The sequence below is a fragment of the Larimichthys crocea genome, chromosome XV, assembly GCF_000972845.2.
Source record: "Larimichthys crocea isolate SSNF chromosome XV, L_crocea_2.0, whole genome shotgun sequence".
In the NCBI taxonomy this organism is placed as follows: domain Eukaryota; kingdom Metazoa; phylum Chordata; class Actinopteri; family Sciaenidae; genus Larimichthys; species Larimichthys crocea.
In genome coordinates this window covers 10049724-10067533 of record NC_040025.1, presented here as the reverse complement: position 1 = coordinate 10067533, position 17810 = coordinate 10049724, and positions in this window count along the sequence as shown.

Genomic DNA, 17810 nt, shown 5'->3' with positions numbered 1-17810 from the left:
AAAAACAATGTGTGAAAAGGGCCATTTAGCAGAGACAGAGGGTCCAAACAAGGAGGGTACTTAGCAATTAACCCAGTGGGAGGTTAGTATAGGGTGGTGGCTTGTCAATAATACAGTTGCAAATGTTTGGATGTCGCCCTACTGCTAAGACAGCACTGTTGATTCAAAGACTACGTGGTGAATTTCTTCTGTCTGTGCAGCCTGTATGTTTGAGCATGGACTGCTCCTGTTTTTCCATCATTTTAGGTAGATTTAACTTAAATTTAGAGAGATTTAACTTCTTAATTTGACTTTTTTTTAGCATCATTTGATACCGAACATTGTCACCAGAATGTGTTGCAGTTTATCTACAATGTTTTAATGAAGTTTTAGATGCCAAAAACCAGAATCAAACACCAAAAACTGAAGCTGCAAGGTCCAAAATGAGTTGTGTTCTCAAAACTCCTGACCAGAAACTACTGATAACAGCACAAAGAAGAAGAAAAAACAGTCCTAACTTTCAATCTGCAATCATTTAGTGGCGATCAGGGCTGCAAATAATTATTTTTACGATGAGTGAATCTGCCAGTGTTCTTCCAGATAAATAATAATTAATCATTTTGTCTATAAATCATCTGAAAACTGTGAAAGATTAGAGCCCTCAAAACCACAAAATATTCACTTTACACGAGAAAGACCAAGAAAAGCAGCAGACTCTCAAATTCAAGAGCTTGCAACCGTTCGTTTACATCAGGTCACATTATGTCTACTACAATAATTTTCTCCTGTTCTCCAGACTTGGCAACATGGATTTTCCAACTGCACGCTGAAAAAGTGAAACAAGGTTTCATTTAGGAAGAGATTATTATTATTTTTTTGATAGCCTCGGATGAGTTTCCTGAACTGCTGCCCTGCAGGCTGATGGAAACTCACATCCAGTATGACTCTGTAACAGATCGGGCAGATGTATCAAGACGGGGGAAAAATAAACATGAATGTTGAGGCATTTAAAGGTCCAGTGTGTCAGATTTATGGGGCTCTATTTAAAGAATATGGCAGAGATGGAACATAATATGCAGAACTAGTGTGTAATCATCGTCCATGTTGAACTGCCTTGTTTCTAGCCCAGAATGGACAAAGTACCAAAAACTGCAGTTCCTTGAACGTCCACTTGAGGCTGGCTACAGAACAAGTCAATCTCCATAAGTCCTCATGTTCAAATGTCCAACTTCACAGCAGAAATAAACATGTTTACAGCCTGGTACAAAAAACAGTTTTGGTCTCTATAGCTAATTTCCCTGTTCGTGACAACTGTACTGAGGGTGAATTGTTTTGTGACTCACCGGCTACCGATTAGGTTACAGATGGCTTGTTTGAGCAACCAGGCGTCACTCGGCCTGCATTCAGGCTGATGATCTACGTCTTTGACCATTTTAAGATTAGCCAGACGTTATACTGCCAGTCAGTGGTTTGAAGACGTCACCTTGAGCTCTGTAATGTTGGGATGGTCATTAGAAGATAAATAAATGATGTAATCACCAGATTACTCGATAGTGAAAGTGATAGTCGCAGCTCGCATCTACTCTGGGACTTTCATGGATGAAACCACCCTGTAGGACAGGGAAAAACCACAAAGCACACTCCTTAGAAGTCCTATAAACAGACTCTGATGTGTGAAATCTGTGGAGTTTATAGCTCATCCATCATCTATCAGCTTATTGATGTTTAGAAGAATCATTTACAAAACTTGTTCAAGCAACCAGGCATCATTCATCCACCTCAGGTCTGCACATGATCCACATCTTTGCCGATTTTTAGATTAACCAGGAGGCTGAAGAGGTCAGGACTGTAAAGATGGTGGCGGATACGACGTCCATATTTATAAAGTCTGTGAGCCTCTCTGATTTCTCCTTCATGTAAGTAGAAGGTTTGTTTATAGATCTTGGAGATGGCTGCATAAAAGAAGGTTGTACGTGCCTCACAAAGCCAGAATAAGTCCTTGTGACTTCATGTGAGTAACCATTGTTTGGGTTTGATGACTACTGATGTTTACATGTGGAGTTAGAAAGAAGTGAACTCATTATTTTGTTGATTTTGCAACAAGAAGTGTCATTTTATAAAGACGTTCTAGTTTAAGGGGGGCCTCCTCGACCTTCTCAGCTCGCCTGTACCTGGTAGGCCCATTTGGTAATCATCATCACCTGGTACCAGTCGGGAGTTTCCCTTCACTCTGCACTACTTATAGAGAAACCAGATCAGCACAAGTTGAGTGAATGCATGATTGAATCTTACAGACACCGTTATCAAGACACTGCATCTGCCAGTGAGCCCTGTTAGAAGAGGAAGCACGGCCTGCAGCACAGAGTTCAGGCTGTGTGTGGTGAAACCGGCTCAGACCATGGTGCTGTTTCTCAAGCACGCCGTGCGTCACGGCTTTCGAATGCACCGTTAGTGCCTCTGGTCAAACTAATGGATCAGCGCAGATGTTCCTTGGTTGGTTAAAAATAAGGAAGCGGTTGTGCATTTGCAGAGTTTTACACAAATGTACCAGACAAAACCACACGTCGCTCTTATGCAAGACATGTTTCAAGGAGAAATATCACTCGAAAGAGAAGTTCTCGGTGTCATAAAACATGGGTGGCATTTTGGAGTTTTGTCTGTTGTGTCTGATAGTTGGAAAGGAGCTGAAGTGGGCTGTCACAGCACAGGATGTGGGCGACAAATGTGCCGGAAATCCACCGTAAAGATAACAGAATATGACTGACAGCGAGGTTTAAAAAAAGTCGTCATCGCGTGCATGTGATTATTTCCATAATTGTCTGTCAGTGTGTGTGTTTAGCAGAGCTAGAGAACGAGTAACATGCAATAAAATTAAGAAGACAGACTGAACACCTGCCGTGTGACGACAGGTGTGAAAAAGAAGAGTTAGAGTTACAATTGAAGAGTGTGTCTGAAACTTGGTGCAGCATTTGTTTAGCACTGAGCTCAACAGGCCTGCGTGTGATGCATCTCGCTCAGACTATATTATTGACAATACTGAGATAGTATTAAAACCACAAAGCTGTATCATTCAAGTTCCTCAGCTTGACAGGCAGAAATGGCCGACAGGAATAACTGATGAGTCATACAGGCTTGATTTATCATTGTGTTTTGTGTGAAATGGCCGACGTTTGAAATGTAGCATTGACAGTCACGGCATACGGTCCTTGACCTCAATGGAAAACGTCATGGGCTTCAAGGAAAGGTGTGAAGGAGAGTTCATAAGGACTTAGGAGAAGACGACTGTGGTGTTCAGAGGATCCAACTGAAGGCTACGTCATGATGCAATGGCCGATGTTATTCACGTGTCTGTGATAGAACTACAAAGTTCAGAAGATGGACTACAAAACTCGCACCTGAGATATTACTTATTGTGTTTTTTCATGCAGGATACACGAACTGGAAGCTGGAGCCTATCCCAGCTGACATAGAGACAATCTCACCTAACAGACAAGTTAGAGTCACCTGTTAGGCACTATTAAGTGTATATTTTTGAACTGTGGGAGGAAGCCAGAGAAAACCCAGCCGGGCTTTGAACCAGGAACCTTTTTGCTGTGAGGTGACAGTGCTACCGCAACCTGATAAAGGATATGACTTCATTATCAATGTAATAATAAGGGAATATTGTCCACCTTGAAGTGTTAACATATATATATATATATATAAACATATTAGCAGGTTAGTAATTAACAACCAATTAACAGTGTGGCTGTTTAGATTGACAGGTAGGTGTCGTTATAGATGGCTCCCTTGAGCACCCAGATGATCTGTGCTCAAACAAGCCGTGTACATAACGGCACCCATCTATACACGCATCCACGCTCTTAATTCTGCATAGCTTCAAGGCTCAATATGATTTTAACAGGTGAGTTATATAAAAATTGAAATTAGCTATAGAGACCAGGCTGTAAACATGTTTATTTCTGCTGTCTAACATGGGGACTTATGGAGATTGGCTCACTTCTGGAGCCAGCCTCAAGTGGACGTTTGAGGAACTGCACTTCTGCATAGACTCTACTTCACAGCCACGGAGGTTGCCGGCTGTTTAGAAACTCACTGGTGAAGTCATGCATACCTTGTCCATTCTTTATATTTTCTGTTTATGTGCAACCAAAACTGCATACGGAAGCAGAATAAAAAGTCACAATAAGCAAACTTAATCGTGCACATCTCTGCACTGTCAGGCACACTGACTATGCTTTACTTGTCAAATGAGTTTAACAGACGTGGTCTAAAAGAGGAAACAGAGCTGTCCAGCGTGACACGGATGATTCAGCAAAATTTAACAGGCTTCCTCTCCAACAACTATCTGAACACTTGAATAAATGCAAATGGAAGATCGCTTTTCATAATCCGTATGTGAGATAACGACGTTTCTGCATTTGGTTTCCCAGCAGCAGCCTCTGTGAGCCGATACCTTAAAGGTTATATTGTCTCTTTGTGGCTTTAACAGCCTCTTTCCTGAAGCCGCTGCTGCTGCTCATAATTTCCACCCAACAGCTTGTTAAAGGACAGTTTTTTTATTATTATTTAGGAACCCCTAGATACAGTCCATAAAAAGTTTTCCAGTAGCTACACGGGTCCAAAAACATATTTAAAACCTGCAGTGGTGTTTGATTATTAAGATATATTAACATAGCAGCTTATGCATGTAAGTCCTGAAAACACATTTCCTCAATCAGCTTGTTATTCTGGGCGATGAGGTTTTTGGTTATTAAACATGGAATATTCCTGTATTCTTTTTTTTACTTCATTCCAAACTTTTCTTGCTGGTTTGAGGTGGGAAAGCTCACGCACTATATTTCCATGCACCATTCAAAGTTTGAGCAACGTACAGAATCAAAAAAATCTGATGACAGTTGTGTGGTTTTGTTTGCAGACGTTGCCAGGCGCGCTCAGGGAAATCTGATCAAACAACACCCACGCAGCTCCTGATGAAGCCGTTAAACAGATGGTTAAACTCTGAATAAATAATTAACCAACTCCAAAGCTGAACTTTAACTGTTTAACTGATCTTTAATGTCATAATACAAGTTTTTGTGGGCTTTAATTTTCAAAATAAAACCAAGTTATAATGGGTTATTGTGGACTGCAGGCTGTCGAATGTAGCACAGTGATGAATAAAACATTTCTAATTCAACAAAGTTTGGATTGAAACTTAATTATAAACTTCTGTACTGACGGTTCAAAGGGGCTTCTGAATACAGAATATTGTTTTTTGTGGCTCTGACGGGTTCTTTTTAAAGTCAGTGAGAATAATCATGCTTGTGACTTCAACTTTGTAACAGTGGTCAAACTTAATTATGTTGTATAATGACCCGAATGAAGCTCAAACGTCTTGTTTCATTTGCTTTTTCTCTCTTCTGAGGTAAAAAATATATTTTTAACACGTGTATAAATCAGTATACCACAAGGAGTAATGGTTAAGATAGTTGAGATGTAGTCCACAGTAAATATTGTTTGTACTGTTTCCAAGCAGGTAGTGAAGGTGCTGCAAAGACAACATATGATGAGTGGCCACGGAGATAAATGACCGCCATGCTTTGTTACTATGTAGCAACACTTCCTGTTCATCAAATTGCTCGTGGCTATTTCCAGAGTAAGACGTGAAATGACTTCACCCACCCACCCAACCACCACCCACACCCACACACACACACACACACACAAACATATTTCCTGTTTAAGTGAGTGACAGGTGTGAAAGTGTGCCACTGGATAGGCTTTTCAGATTTCAGATGGTCATGGACGCAGGAAACACAGCAACAGCTGGATGTGGCTGGTCTCAGTATGATTTCAGGGCTGAATAAATGAAACATTTGTTTGTTTTTATACTGTTCATATATTAGTAATAAAAACATCCTGACGTGGTGCTTCAGAGTCTTAGTTTTAATACAACACACATGTGAGTGTGTTTGGCTTAAACTCTTTCCTGTCTTACTTACAGGAGCATCAGTAATTCATCAGGTCTGGATTTGGATTAAACCTAATCATTTGCATGTTGTATTCTTGATTTTAGGGTATCTGAGATGAGCTTTCCTCAGGATGTGAATTGTGTACACAGTGTGTGTACAGATGGTGTACGATAGGCCTCGGTTTGATCTTTCAGTTACAGAACAAGTTCCTCTTTTTCAGGATGCATTATGATGTTTGAGAACATAAAGTGAGATAAGGAACCACCTGCCAATGTACTGCTTCCACTATCTGACCCAACCCAACAAACACACATTGGAAGAGGCATTACTGAAAATGTGAAGGCACCATGTTGGCCCATTTAAAACACAATACTACTTCAAAATCCGACTTTAAGATTCATATTTAATCAGTAGTTTAGCTAAATACTAATGAGCATTTAAAGCTTTTAAACTACTCATTGGCGTAGGAGTAGTTTAGGATTAGCTACCTATAAGTGGTTTAGCTAGCATCAAATAAACTACTAGTTTAAACTACTAGGTGTTTTTTACAAAAACAAAACAGCCCTCCTTTTAATCTTACTAGGAGTAGCTACCTTTGTAGTTTAGCTAAACGCTAACTAGCATTTAAAGCAAATAAGCCCTCCCTTTAGTAGTTTAGGATGAGCTAGTGGTTTAGCTAAGCACTAGCTAGCATTAGATAAACTACTAGTTTAAACTACAAGGTGTTTTTTTTACATCCACAACAGCTAATGCTAGCTAGCAAATTAGCCCAACTTTGAGCTTATTAGGAGTAGCAACCATACTAGTTTGGTTAAATGCTAGCTAGCATTAAAACTACTGAAAACTATACAACTACTGAAATGTTATCATGCAAAATAGCCCTCCTTTTAATCTTACTAGGAGTAGCTACCTTTGTAGTTTAGCTAAATGCTAAATTGTATTAAAATACTACTCAGTGGCAGCTACATCCACAACCACAGTAATGTTAGCTAGCATCCTTTTAGCTTACTAGGAGTAGCTTAGGAATAGCTACCTTAGTAGTTTAGCTAAAAGCTAGCTGGCATTTAAACTACTTGGTGGAAGGTACATCCACAACTACGGCGATGTTAGCTATCTAATGTTAGCTACAAAATAGCCCTCTTTTTATTTTTAGCTTACTAGGAAGAGCTCATTTAGCAGTTTGGCTAAATGCTAACTTAGCATTAAAAACTACTAAACTACACATTGTCAGTTACATCCAACTACCCTCTTTTTTAGCTTACTAGGAGTAGCTTAGGAATAGCTACCTTAGTAGTTTAGCTTAAATCGAGCTAGCATTAAATAAACTACTAGTTTAAACTACTAGATGTTTTTTATTACATCCACAACTACAGTAATGTTAGGGAGCTAATGCTAGCTAGCAAATTAGCCCAACTTTGAGCTTATTAGAAGTAGCTACCATACTAGTTTGGTAAACGCTAGCTAGCATTAAAACTACTAAACTACTTGATGGCAGTTACATACGCAACTACTGAAATGTTAGCATGCTGATGTAAGATAGCAAAATAGCCCTCCTTTTAATCTTGCTAGGAGTAGCTACTTTTGTAGTTTAGCTAAATGCTAAACTCAGTGGCAGCTACATTTACAACCACAGTAATGTTAGCTAGCATCATTTTAGCTTACTAGGAGTAGCTTAGGATAGCTACCTTAGTAGTTTAGCTCAAAGCTAGCTGGCATTTAAACTACTCGGTGGAAGGTACATCCACAACTACAGCGATGTTAGCTAGCTAATGTTAGCTACAAAATAACCCTCTTTGTTTTTTTTTTTAGCTTACTAGGAGTAGCTTAGGAACAGCTACCATAGTGGTTTAGCTAAGCGCTAGCTAGCATTAAAAACTACTCAATTATACTGTGGCAGATTTTTTAAAAATAGTATTTATTATTATTACTCATTTTTCTAAAGAAAAAACTTGAATGAGGTGAAATCAAAAATTGGAAATGCTTAAATTTTTTGTAAAAATAAATATTGCTGATAAAACAGTCCAGTCTCTTTTTTGACCCAACATGCACGTAAGGTTACCATCAGTGTTTAACGAGTGAACTGTTATATAAAACCTCTGACAGCTGTGAGTGTGAGGGCAGAGTGTACACACAAAGACAGAGAAAGTCCTCAAACACAATGGCAGGAAGTGTCATGGGGTTATATCTTTTAATCGCTGTGTGGCCGCAGTTTCCCAGAAACTCTAACAGCTTTAATTCCTGTCAGATTATAAGTATTACCGTTATCATTAAAATTAAGCCTCCAACCATAGATTTGTGCAACCACCGGTGTCTGGAGTACGACCTGTAACATGCAGACGTGGGCTGAAAGAAAGAAAACGGCGACAGTAACGTCTTCCTGTCTCCACAGACAGGAAGCAGAGGGGATCAGCCTGTACTGACGTCCTTTATATATTTTATTTCCAGAGGACTCTTGAACAAATACAACCACCACGTCCACACTGACTGAACAGTACAGCAGAGTGTAACATATTGTCCTCATCTCCAAACATGCAAGAGCAAATGAAAGCAGCATGCTTCCCGCAGCCCTGAAAGCTCGGGCTCAGGCTGCAGAGCGGGGAAAGCGTCTGGGCTTCAGGAATGCTGTAAGCTGCGGTGTTTGTCCAAGAGGAGAGAGGATGTTGACTCACCAGAGGTTTTTTTTTTTTCTCTCTCAACAGCCAGCTCCAGGAAAACAGGGAGGATGGAGCCCAGAGATACTGTACTCGTGTTCCCAAATTGAAATTCTCAGGAAAATGACTTTATTTCTTTTGTTTGACGAAGTCGCAAACAGCACCTCCTCGCTCTTCCATGTTAGAATGACCTAAAACTGATACAGGATGAGGTCAGGAGTGACCTTGAGTATTCATAAAGCTCCATAACAAATATTATTTACAGTAATGTCTAAAAATAATATTGGCAGCCCTGCATTTCTGTCACATAAGTCACCACTTCACCCAAAAAAATGCTGCAATTTTGTCATATATTTCAAACAAAACTTAAAAAAAAGGTTGAATTTCAAGCATGTGAGGCTCCTTTAATTTGTAATTAAGCTCACCTGTAGCGATTCACAGGTGCTGGCAATAATATAGGAATCACACTTGCAACCAGTTAAAAAGGAGACTGAGCATAGATAAAAGAAAGATCAGCAAAGAGTTGTCTGAACATTTGAGAAGTGTGGCCAATCTTAAAGGCTTGAAGTCCATCTCTAGAGATTTAAATGTTCCTGTGCGCGACTTTGTGAAGAGGTTTACGGCACATGGCACTGTAGGTTATCTTCCTTGCAATAAAGATTGTTTGAATTAATGAATGGTGGATTAACCTCCATCAACCTTCCAAACAAGTTCAAGCTGACACAAGATTCAACAGTGTCAGCTCGTACTACCCGTCTCAGTATCAATAAAAAGGGTGTTGTCGGACGCCGCTGCTGACAGAGAAACATAAAAAAGTCAGATTGGGGTAAACCAAAATCTTCCTGTGTATGGATGAGACTAAAATAGAGCTTTTAGGTATCACCTGGGTGATCTAATAAGCCATCTGTAACAGAACCTACCTGTCAATCAAAGTGCCGATGCTCTTAATTATTCATAACTTTAAGCCTTAATATCATTTGAACAAGTGAGTTGTATATAAATTCACCCTCAGTACAGTTGTCATGAACGGGGAAATTAGCTATAGAGACAAAAACTGTTTTTTGTACCAGGCTGTAAACATGTTTATTTCTGCTGTGAAGTTGGACATTTTAACATGGGGACTTATGGAGACTGACTCACTTCTGGAGCCAGCCTCAAGTGGACGATTGAGGAACTGCAGTTATTGTGACTTCTACATTGGCTTCACTTCACAGCTGCTGAGGTTGCCGCTTGGTTGTGAGCTGATTAATGGGTTTATAAAGAAGAAAAGATGAAAGAAAATTAGCTGCACACAGTTGTATTATTATTATTATTATTTTTAGACTTTTCCTTTGATGACATACTGGATAATTTAACTTTTTTTTGGGGTCTCAGACAGTTATTTTAAATGAAACCATCTGAGAGGTTTGGAGCGGAAACGTCTGTTTGGCGTGTCTGTCTGCTTAAGTCAAACATCTGAAACCAAGTACAGTAGATATCTTCATGCAGGTACCGCTTTGTTAAACAGAGTCACAGGTCAAATACGTCAGGAATCACCATCTATATCATATTTTCTAAGTAATATCTGGAGTAAAAAAGGACAATAAGTATCTATAAAGTAGCACAATGCCTCGAAGTTGCACTCAAGTACAACTAAATGTAAATGTTCCTTCCTCCACAACACGTTTGTGGAGGCGTCTGCCTTTGTTTGCACGTCGGTTTCGGTCTCTTTCCTCTCTGGTTTTGAGGGGATGTCATCGCGGTTGTGGCCATCGCTGCTGTCTCTGAGCAGAGGCATGGCCGAGGGTGGGGAATGTTTTCTTATATGTCCCGCAGGGAAACAGCCAGGAAGCCCCACAACACTTCACCACCAGGCCAGAGGAGGCACCTCCAGGAACTCCCCATAATCAACCTCCTCCAACCTCCTCCTCACCAGAGGCCTGCCGACTCACCACCGTCACGTGGTGGTGCTTTTTTTTGTTATGATTCCTCTCCGGGTCTGGGACACTCGCCATCAAGTGACTCACACATATTGGCTCTTGGCTGACTTTGGCCTCTTTTCATCTTAAACTTTTCAATGAATTTCCTCTTGTTTTTCCAGATACAGTCCATGGATGAAAAAGCGGTGTTATTGTCTCAAAGTTTCCTGGACCTGTACAAGGTCAGGAGCCAGTTGTTTGAGAGTAAGCAAGGGTGGAGTTGGTGTGTCGATTGCACCGATGCGAGTTAAATCCCCAAACAATACAAAGCCCGGCTTGTTGGTATTAAACAGGGATTGAAGGAAACTTGTAGACAAATGTCAGCTGTTACAACCACAGCTGCCATTCAGCTGGAAATGGATAATAGCTTTGCCCCCAGTGTGCTTGTGTTTGGTCTCTTTCACATCACAGTAAAATCCCCGGTCTCATCAGCATGCAGAGTGTTTTAGTTGCTGGATTTAGTCCCCAAAGAACTGCTCTCATGCTGAACTGAAAGTAAATCATGAAGCTGTAGGTGTTAAAGATCAAAACAAAGAAACGTGCAATGAGATGTTTTCTAGTAATCTAAAAACCGAATGGGGGGAAAAAAAAAATAAAGAAGAAGAAGAAACCACAGTGACTAAACACATAAACGTCCTCCTTTCCCGCTACTTTCAAAAACACAGCATCATGCTGTAGTTGTTTCAATAATACCATATCACAACTTTACCGACTATCTCCTTTCATAGTCGTCATTCGCGTGTCACCTCCCACCCTCAACAACAATTGTGTCAATATTAAATATACGCGTGGCTCGTCGTCACCACAGATGAGTCACTTCTACCTTCTTGGATGACTTTGAGGTGAAGTGTGTGTGTGGGCAGAAAGTGAGAATATCTTCAACAGCATCAGATAAAAGCACCTGTATGTCTACCACCTGTATGTCTAGTATATATCCACACTCATATATGTATTCTCACGTTTTTTTTCATATATTTTTACCTCCGAAATAACTTTCACATAACATTTACACTTTTATTAGACTACAATTATATGACAGACGGTCTGCTATCATAGCTAATGTTACTGTAGTTTAGTTTTTATTACTAGCTAGCACTTAGCCAAACTACTAAATTAACTAACTACTCCTAGTAAGCTAAAGGAAAGCTAATTCACTTGCTAACATTAGCTAGTTAATATTGCTGTAGTTGTGGATGTAACTGCCACCGAGTAGTTTAGTAGTTTTTAATGCTAGATACTATTTTGCTAAACTACTAAGTTAATTGCTCTACTGTTATTAAGCTAAAAGAATGGCTAACTTGCCAGCTAACATTAGCATTGCTGTAGTTTAGTAGTTTTTAATGCTTAGCCAAACTACTAAGTTAGCTTCTCATAGTAAGCTAAAGGAAAGCTAACTTGCCAGCTATTAGCTAGTTAACATTGTTGATGTAACTGCTACTGATGAACTGAGCGCTTAGCTAAACTACTAAGCTAACTACTCCTAAACTACTCTTACTAAGATAAAAGGGAGGACAGTTTGCTAGCTAACATTAGCTAGTTAACATTGCTGTAGTTGTGAATGTAACTGCCACCAAGTAGTTTAGTAGATTTTAATGTTCGATAGCATTTAGCTAAACTACTTAGTTAGCTACTTTTAAGCTACTGTTATTAAGCTAGAAAGGAAGCTAATTTCCTAGCTAACATTAGCAACTGCTACCAATTAGTTTAGTAGTTTGTAATGCTTGATAGCATTTAGCTAAACTACTTAGTTTGCTACTCTTAAGCTACTGTTATTAAGCCAAAAGGAAGCTAATTTTCTAGCTAACATTAGCAACTGCCACCAAGTAGTTTAGTAGTTTTTAATGCTCGATAGCATTTAGCTAAACTACTTAGTTAGCTACTTTTAAGCTACTGTTATTAAGCTAAAAGGAAGCTAATTTCCTAGCTAACATTAGCAACTGCTACCAAGTAGTTTAGTAGTTTGTAATGCTTGATAGCATTTAGCTAAACTACTTAGTTTGCTACTCTTAAGCTAGTGTTATTAAGCTAAAAGGAAGCGAATTTTCTAGCTATCATTAGCAACTGCTACCAAGTAGTTTAGTAGTTTGTAATGCTTGATAGCATTTAGCTAAACTACTTAGTTTGCTACTCTTAAGCTACTGTTATTAAGCTAAAATAAAGCTAACATTAGCAACATTAGCGGCTGCTACTGAGTAGGTTAGTAGTTTTTAATGCTCGCTAGCGCTTAGCTAAACTATTAAGCTAGCTAAGCTAATTAAACAACTCTTATTAAGATAAAAGGAGGGCTAATTTGCCAGCTAACATTGCTGTAGTTGTGGATGTAACTGCTACTGAGTAGTTTAGTAGTTTTTAATGCTAGCTAGCATTTAACTAAACTACTGAGGAAGCTTATTAGCTAGTTAACATTGCTTGGTGGCAGTTGTGACTGTAATTTCGAGTAGCTATCCTTTAGCTAAACTACTAAGGTGGCTGCTGGCTGGAGTTCTGTATTGCGACTACTTTCAGTGAAGACGTGAATGCTTCCACTATTGTTCTCACTTTTCCACACCTCAGACCACCATGTGTTGTCCCCCATACAGTGGACTATCTGTGACTGTGACCCGGTCCCTGGAAATGAACCCAGTGCTGGTGCACCATCAGCAGCAGCCTCACTGTGTGTGTGGCCCGGGGTGTACGTGGGCAGTCGCTGAGGTAGGAATGTGAGAGTGGGAAGTACTCAAAGGGGGACATTCTTGTGAACGGATGACAGAAAAGATTTTGTCCTCCCGAGCATGAAGACAGAGCTCATTATTCAAACCGAGCTGTGATGAAACGTCCCTGATGATAACAGCACATGGGGGGCCTTGCGTCACTTTCACTTAATGTAATCTGGATGGAAAGTTGCGGCTCAACACTGACAGCCACATGGCCAGATTATCAAGAGTTTATGCAGTAATAAGGAACTTTCAAGTCTGATATGTTCCTCTTACGTTTGATACATGTTAATACACCCACTTAAAACATCAGATGTGTCATTTACACCAAATTACTTGAATTTAGTGCACTGTGAACATCTTTTACTACTTACTATTTTGTATTTTAGGCCTATTAGTAGAACCAGTTATGTGCCATATGCTTATTTTAATATACATTGTGTTATTTCATTGTTTTTATTAATAAATCCTAATCATCGGGTGGCTTTATAAGCTCACAAATCTTTAATAATACATCAGGTATTATGTTTTTTTGTGTGTGTTCTAACCTCTGCAAATGGTAATCTCACTAACTCATCAAAACTAGTGTTGGTTATGTTATAAAATATAAAGCTACAAACACCCACAGCTGTTTATTATCTGGTCAAACTATGTGACAGTCATTCATTATTTTCCTTCTTTGACCTCCAAGTCCAGTAAAAAAAAGAAGTGTACAGAGCTGAAGTTACTTATGTCGTGTCAAGATGCTGACCTCTAGTGGTGAATCAGGTTTCTATGCACGTTGTCAAGCTTGTAAACTTTGATTTTTAGCATCTAGATTCATTCAAATGGTCCCATTTTCTAATTTACTGTCCTCTTAAGAGGTTATTTTTTCCACTGAGCACTTTCCCCAAAGAATATGAGGTCCCTTCTCTGTCTAGGAATCAAGGAATTTGCATTCATGATTTTGGTGCATAGACATTAAGTCAAGACAAAAATAAGGCATTTGAAGATATAAATATCTTTTAAAATGAAACCGTTTGTGCAGGGATGTGCAAATATTTGCCAGGTAGCATGCAAAAGTTCACAGTACTCACGATATTTAAATGTGTAGTAGTACTTCAAAGAATGTTAAATAAAAGGTGTTCCTGATGGACTGCCAGAGGGGAGCGTCTCAAAAGGTTTTCTGTCCGGGGTTGGAGGGGTATGTGAAAACTTCTTGATTCCTAGACAGAGAAGGGACCTCATATTTTTGGGGGAATATTTTTGGTGCTCAGTGGAAAAAATAACCTCCTGAGAGGACAGGAAATTAGAAAATGCTGGTAGTTAACATTTGAATGAATCTAGATGCTAAAAATCAAAGTTTACAAGCTTGACAACGTGCATAGAAACCTGATTCACCCGCTGACCCGCTGACCGCTTACTTCCTTGGCAGTGGCACCAACGTCCAGGTGCTGGAGGATGGAGTGGAGGGCCGTGTTTGGAAGATCCTCTTTGGATTTATGTCTTAGGTTCAAGCCCTTCTCTGGCTTGTCATTGCTGTAAAACTACTGTTGGTGCTACTTCAAGTTTCCTGGGGTGACATTGACCTGGCATGCACAGTACCACAAACCTGGAACCAACCTACAGATCCAGTTTCAGGGTTTCTTTTCAGGCCCTGGTTTTCTACAGCTTAAGCAAACAAAATGCTGTGAAGTGTCACAGGCGACACTTCACAGTGGCCCAGGAACCTGTGAATCACCTTCAACAGATTTTCACAATCCATCAGCTGAATTTCGACCTGGATCTGACCGTCAACACAAGTGAGGCTAGTTAATAAGTAGGCTGTCAAACTGTTATCAGCTGCTAAATGTGGAGTCCAAAGCTGCCCACTATCCCAGACACACAGCTGATTTATTTCTAATTATATCGTCGTTGATATCTGATCCGATTCCTTCGGCCAATTCAAGGTTTCATGTTGTGGGTACAATCTGCTGAGGAACATCTCAGACACTGTGTTCACCATTTCAGTAATTAGTGAATGTTGTAATTGAGTATAGTGAAAGAAGACACTGGTCAGCTGGTTAAAGCAGTGCTGAGCCCTCAGGCTGAACACAGATAAGAACCAAAGACATCCTGCTAACAAAATGAGCTTTGAACAAACAAAGAGCAACATGGCCTGAACCCAGACACGACATGGCAACCACACATTACTGTGATTAAGGACAGTTTGTTGTTTTAAAACCAGGTTCAGGAACAAACTGCATGCTTTGCGAGTTCTTAAACACATCTTACTTCTCTAATATACACTGCTCAAAACGATTAAAGGAACATTTTTTAATCAGAGTATAGCATCAAGTCAGTTCAACTTCTGGGATATTGATCTGGTCAGGTAAGTAGCTGGGGGCGTTGTTAATCATTTTCATCTGTTTTGGTGTTAATGAAATTAACAACAGGCACACTACAGGGGCAACAATGAGACTACCCCAAAACAGGAATGGTATTACAGGTGATGGCTGCTGACATTTTTTACCTGCTCATCTTTTCTGACCAATTTCTCATTAGTTTTAAATTTGGCTAGGGTCAGTGTCACTACTGGTAGCATGGTGCAGTACCTGGACCCTACAGAGGTTGCACAGGTAGTCCAACTCCTCCAGGGTGGGACATCAATATGGGCCATTGCCAGAAGGTTTGCTGTGTCTCCCAGCACAGTCTCAAGAGCATGGAGGAGATTCCAGGCAATGGTCAGTTAATCTAGGAGAGCTGGACAGGGCATATAAGGTCCTTAACCCATTAGCAGGACCAGTATCTGCTCCTTTGTGCAAGGAGGAACAGGATGAGCACTGCCAGAGCCCTACAAAATCACTGGTGTGAATGTCTCTGACCAAACAATCAGAAACAGACTTCATGAGAGTGGCCTGAGGGCCCAACGTCCTGTACTAGACCCTGTGCGCACTGCCCGGCACTATGGAGCTCTACTGGCATTTGCCACATAACACCACAATTAGCAGGTCTGCCACTGGCGCCCTGTGATTTCACAGATGAGAGCAGGTTCAACCGGAGCACATGAATGGGTCTGCAGACGCTGTGGAGAACGTTATGCTGTCTGCAACATCATTCAGCATGACCGGTTTGGTGGTGGGTCAGTGATGGTCTTAGGAGGCATATCTCTGGAAGGACGCACAGACCTCTGCAGGTTAGACAATCGAACCCTGACTGCTATTAGGTATCAGAATGAAATCATTTGACCCATTGTCAGACCCTGCTGGTGCAGTGGAACCTGGGTTCCTCCTGGTGTACGACAATGCCCAGCCTCAAGTGGCGAGAGTATACAGGCAGTTCCTGGAGGATGAAGAAATTGATACCATTGACTGGCCCCTATGCTCAACTAACCTAAATCCAATAGAACACCTCTTGGTCATTATGTTTTGGTCCATCCGATGTCGCCAGGTTGCACCTCAGACTGTCCAGGAGCTCAGTGATGCCCTGGTCCAGATCTGTGAGGAGATCCTCCAGGACACCATCCATCGTCTCAATAGGAGCATTCCCCGACGTTGTCAGGCATGCGTACATGCATGTGGAGGCCATACAAACTACTGAGTACCATTATGAGTTGCTACAAAGACTAGCCTGCCACATCATTTTTCTGCTTTGATTTTGGGGATGTCTTTGAATTCAGCCCTCTGTAGGTTGATAGTTTTCATTTCCATTAATAATGTGGCATCCTTTCATTCCTAACACATTACCTAGTCCATATCAGGAAAGATATCCAGCGTGATTTCTTTTCCTGTTAAGATCTGATGTGTTTTCAAACTGTTCCTTTAATTTTTTTGAGCAGTGTACTAAATTCCCCAACTCAACACCAACACCCCACATTTATCCTATGAACCTTTGGAGGGGGCCCATGACCTCATATCACTGGACAAAAGTGGAATGAAGAAAAAGTGGAATTTTACAAAGGATACACAGGATATTTATTTGTAGTAGGAGTATTTCTACATCATTGTCAATTTGAATACTTCTTCCAACATTGGTAACAGAAGATGACAAAACAAAGTCAATATTTTCTGTAGTGTTTGCTGTGCAGTGCATGGTTTAACTCCAATATATCAAACTTCCACTTATTCCAAGTGATGTTATTTCATCGTTCTAACAGTGTGCAATTAAGACCAGACACAAACTATAATTAACTTTGGGGAGCCTTCTTTGAAGGTTCTCAGTCGTCCAATTCATCTTCTTTTGGTCATCCAAGAAGATTTCTCATCCAAGACTATTCATAGTTAATGTCATGCCCCCATGCTCCAGCCACCAGATGGAGCATGAACAGCATGTGCTCTTTCCCTAGTGCAAACATCAGCAAAAGTCTCGCAGTAGAGTTGTATAACTTCCCTGTTACACACAATAATGAGTCAAATGAAAAAGTCTCTGTGATCTACATGTAAAAAATGACACGTCTTTGCATGTGTGCCTGTCCTCTTTTTATTTGAAATGGGAAAGTCTAACTGTGGAATGGACGGTGGGAACTCGCGCCTTGTGGTGGATTGTGTGGTGATAGAAACCTGTCTCAAGTGTTGTGAGTTATGAAAAAGGGGAAAGAGTCACTAAGAGGCTTAGTGA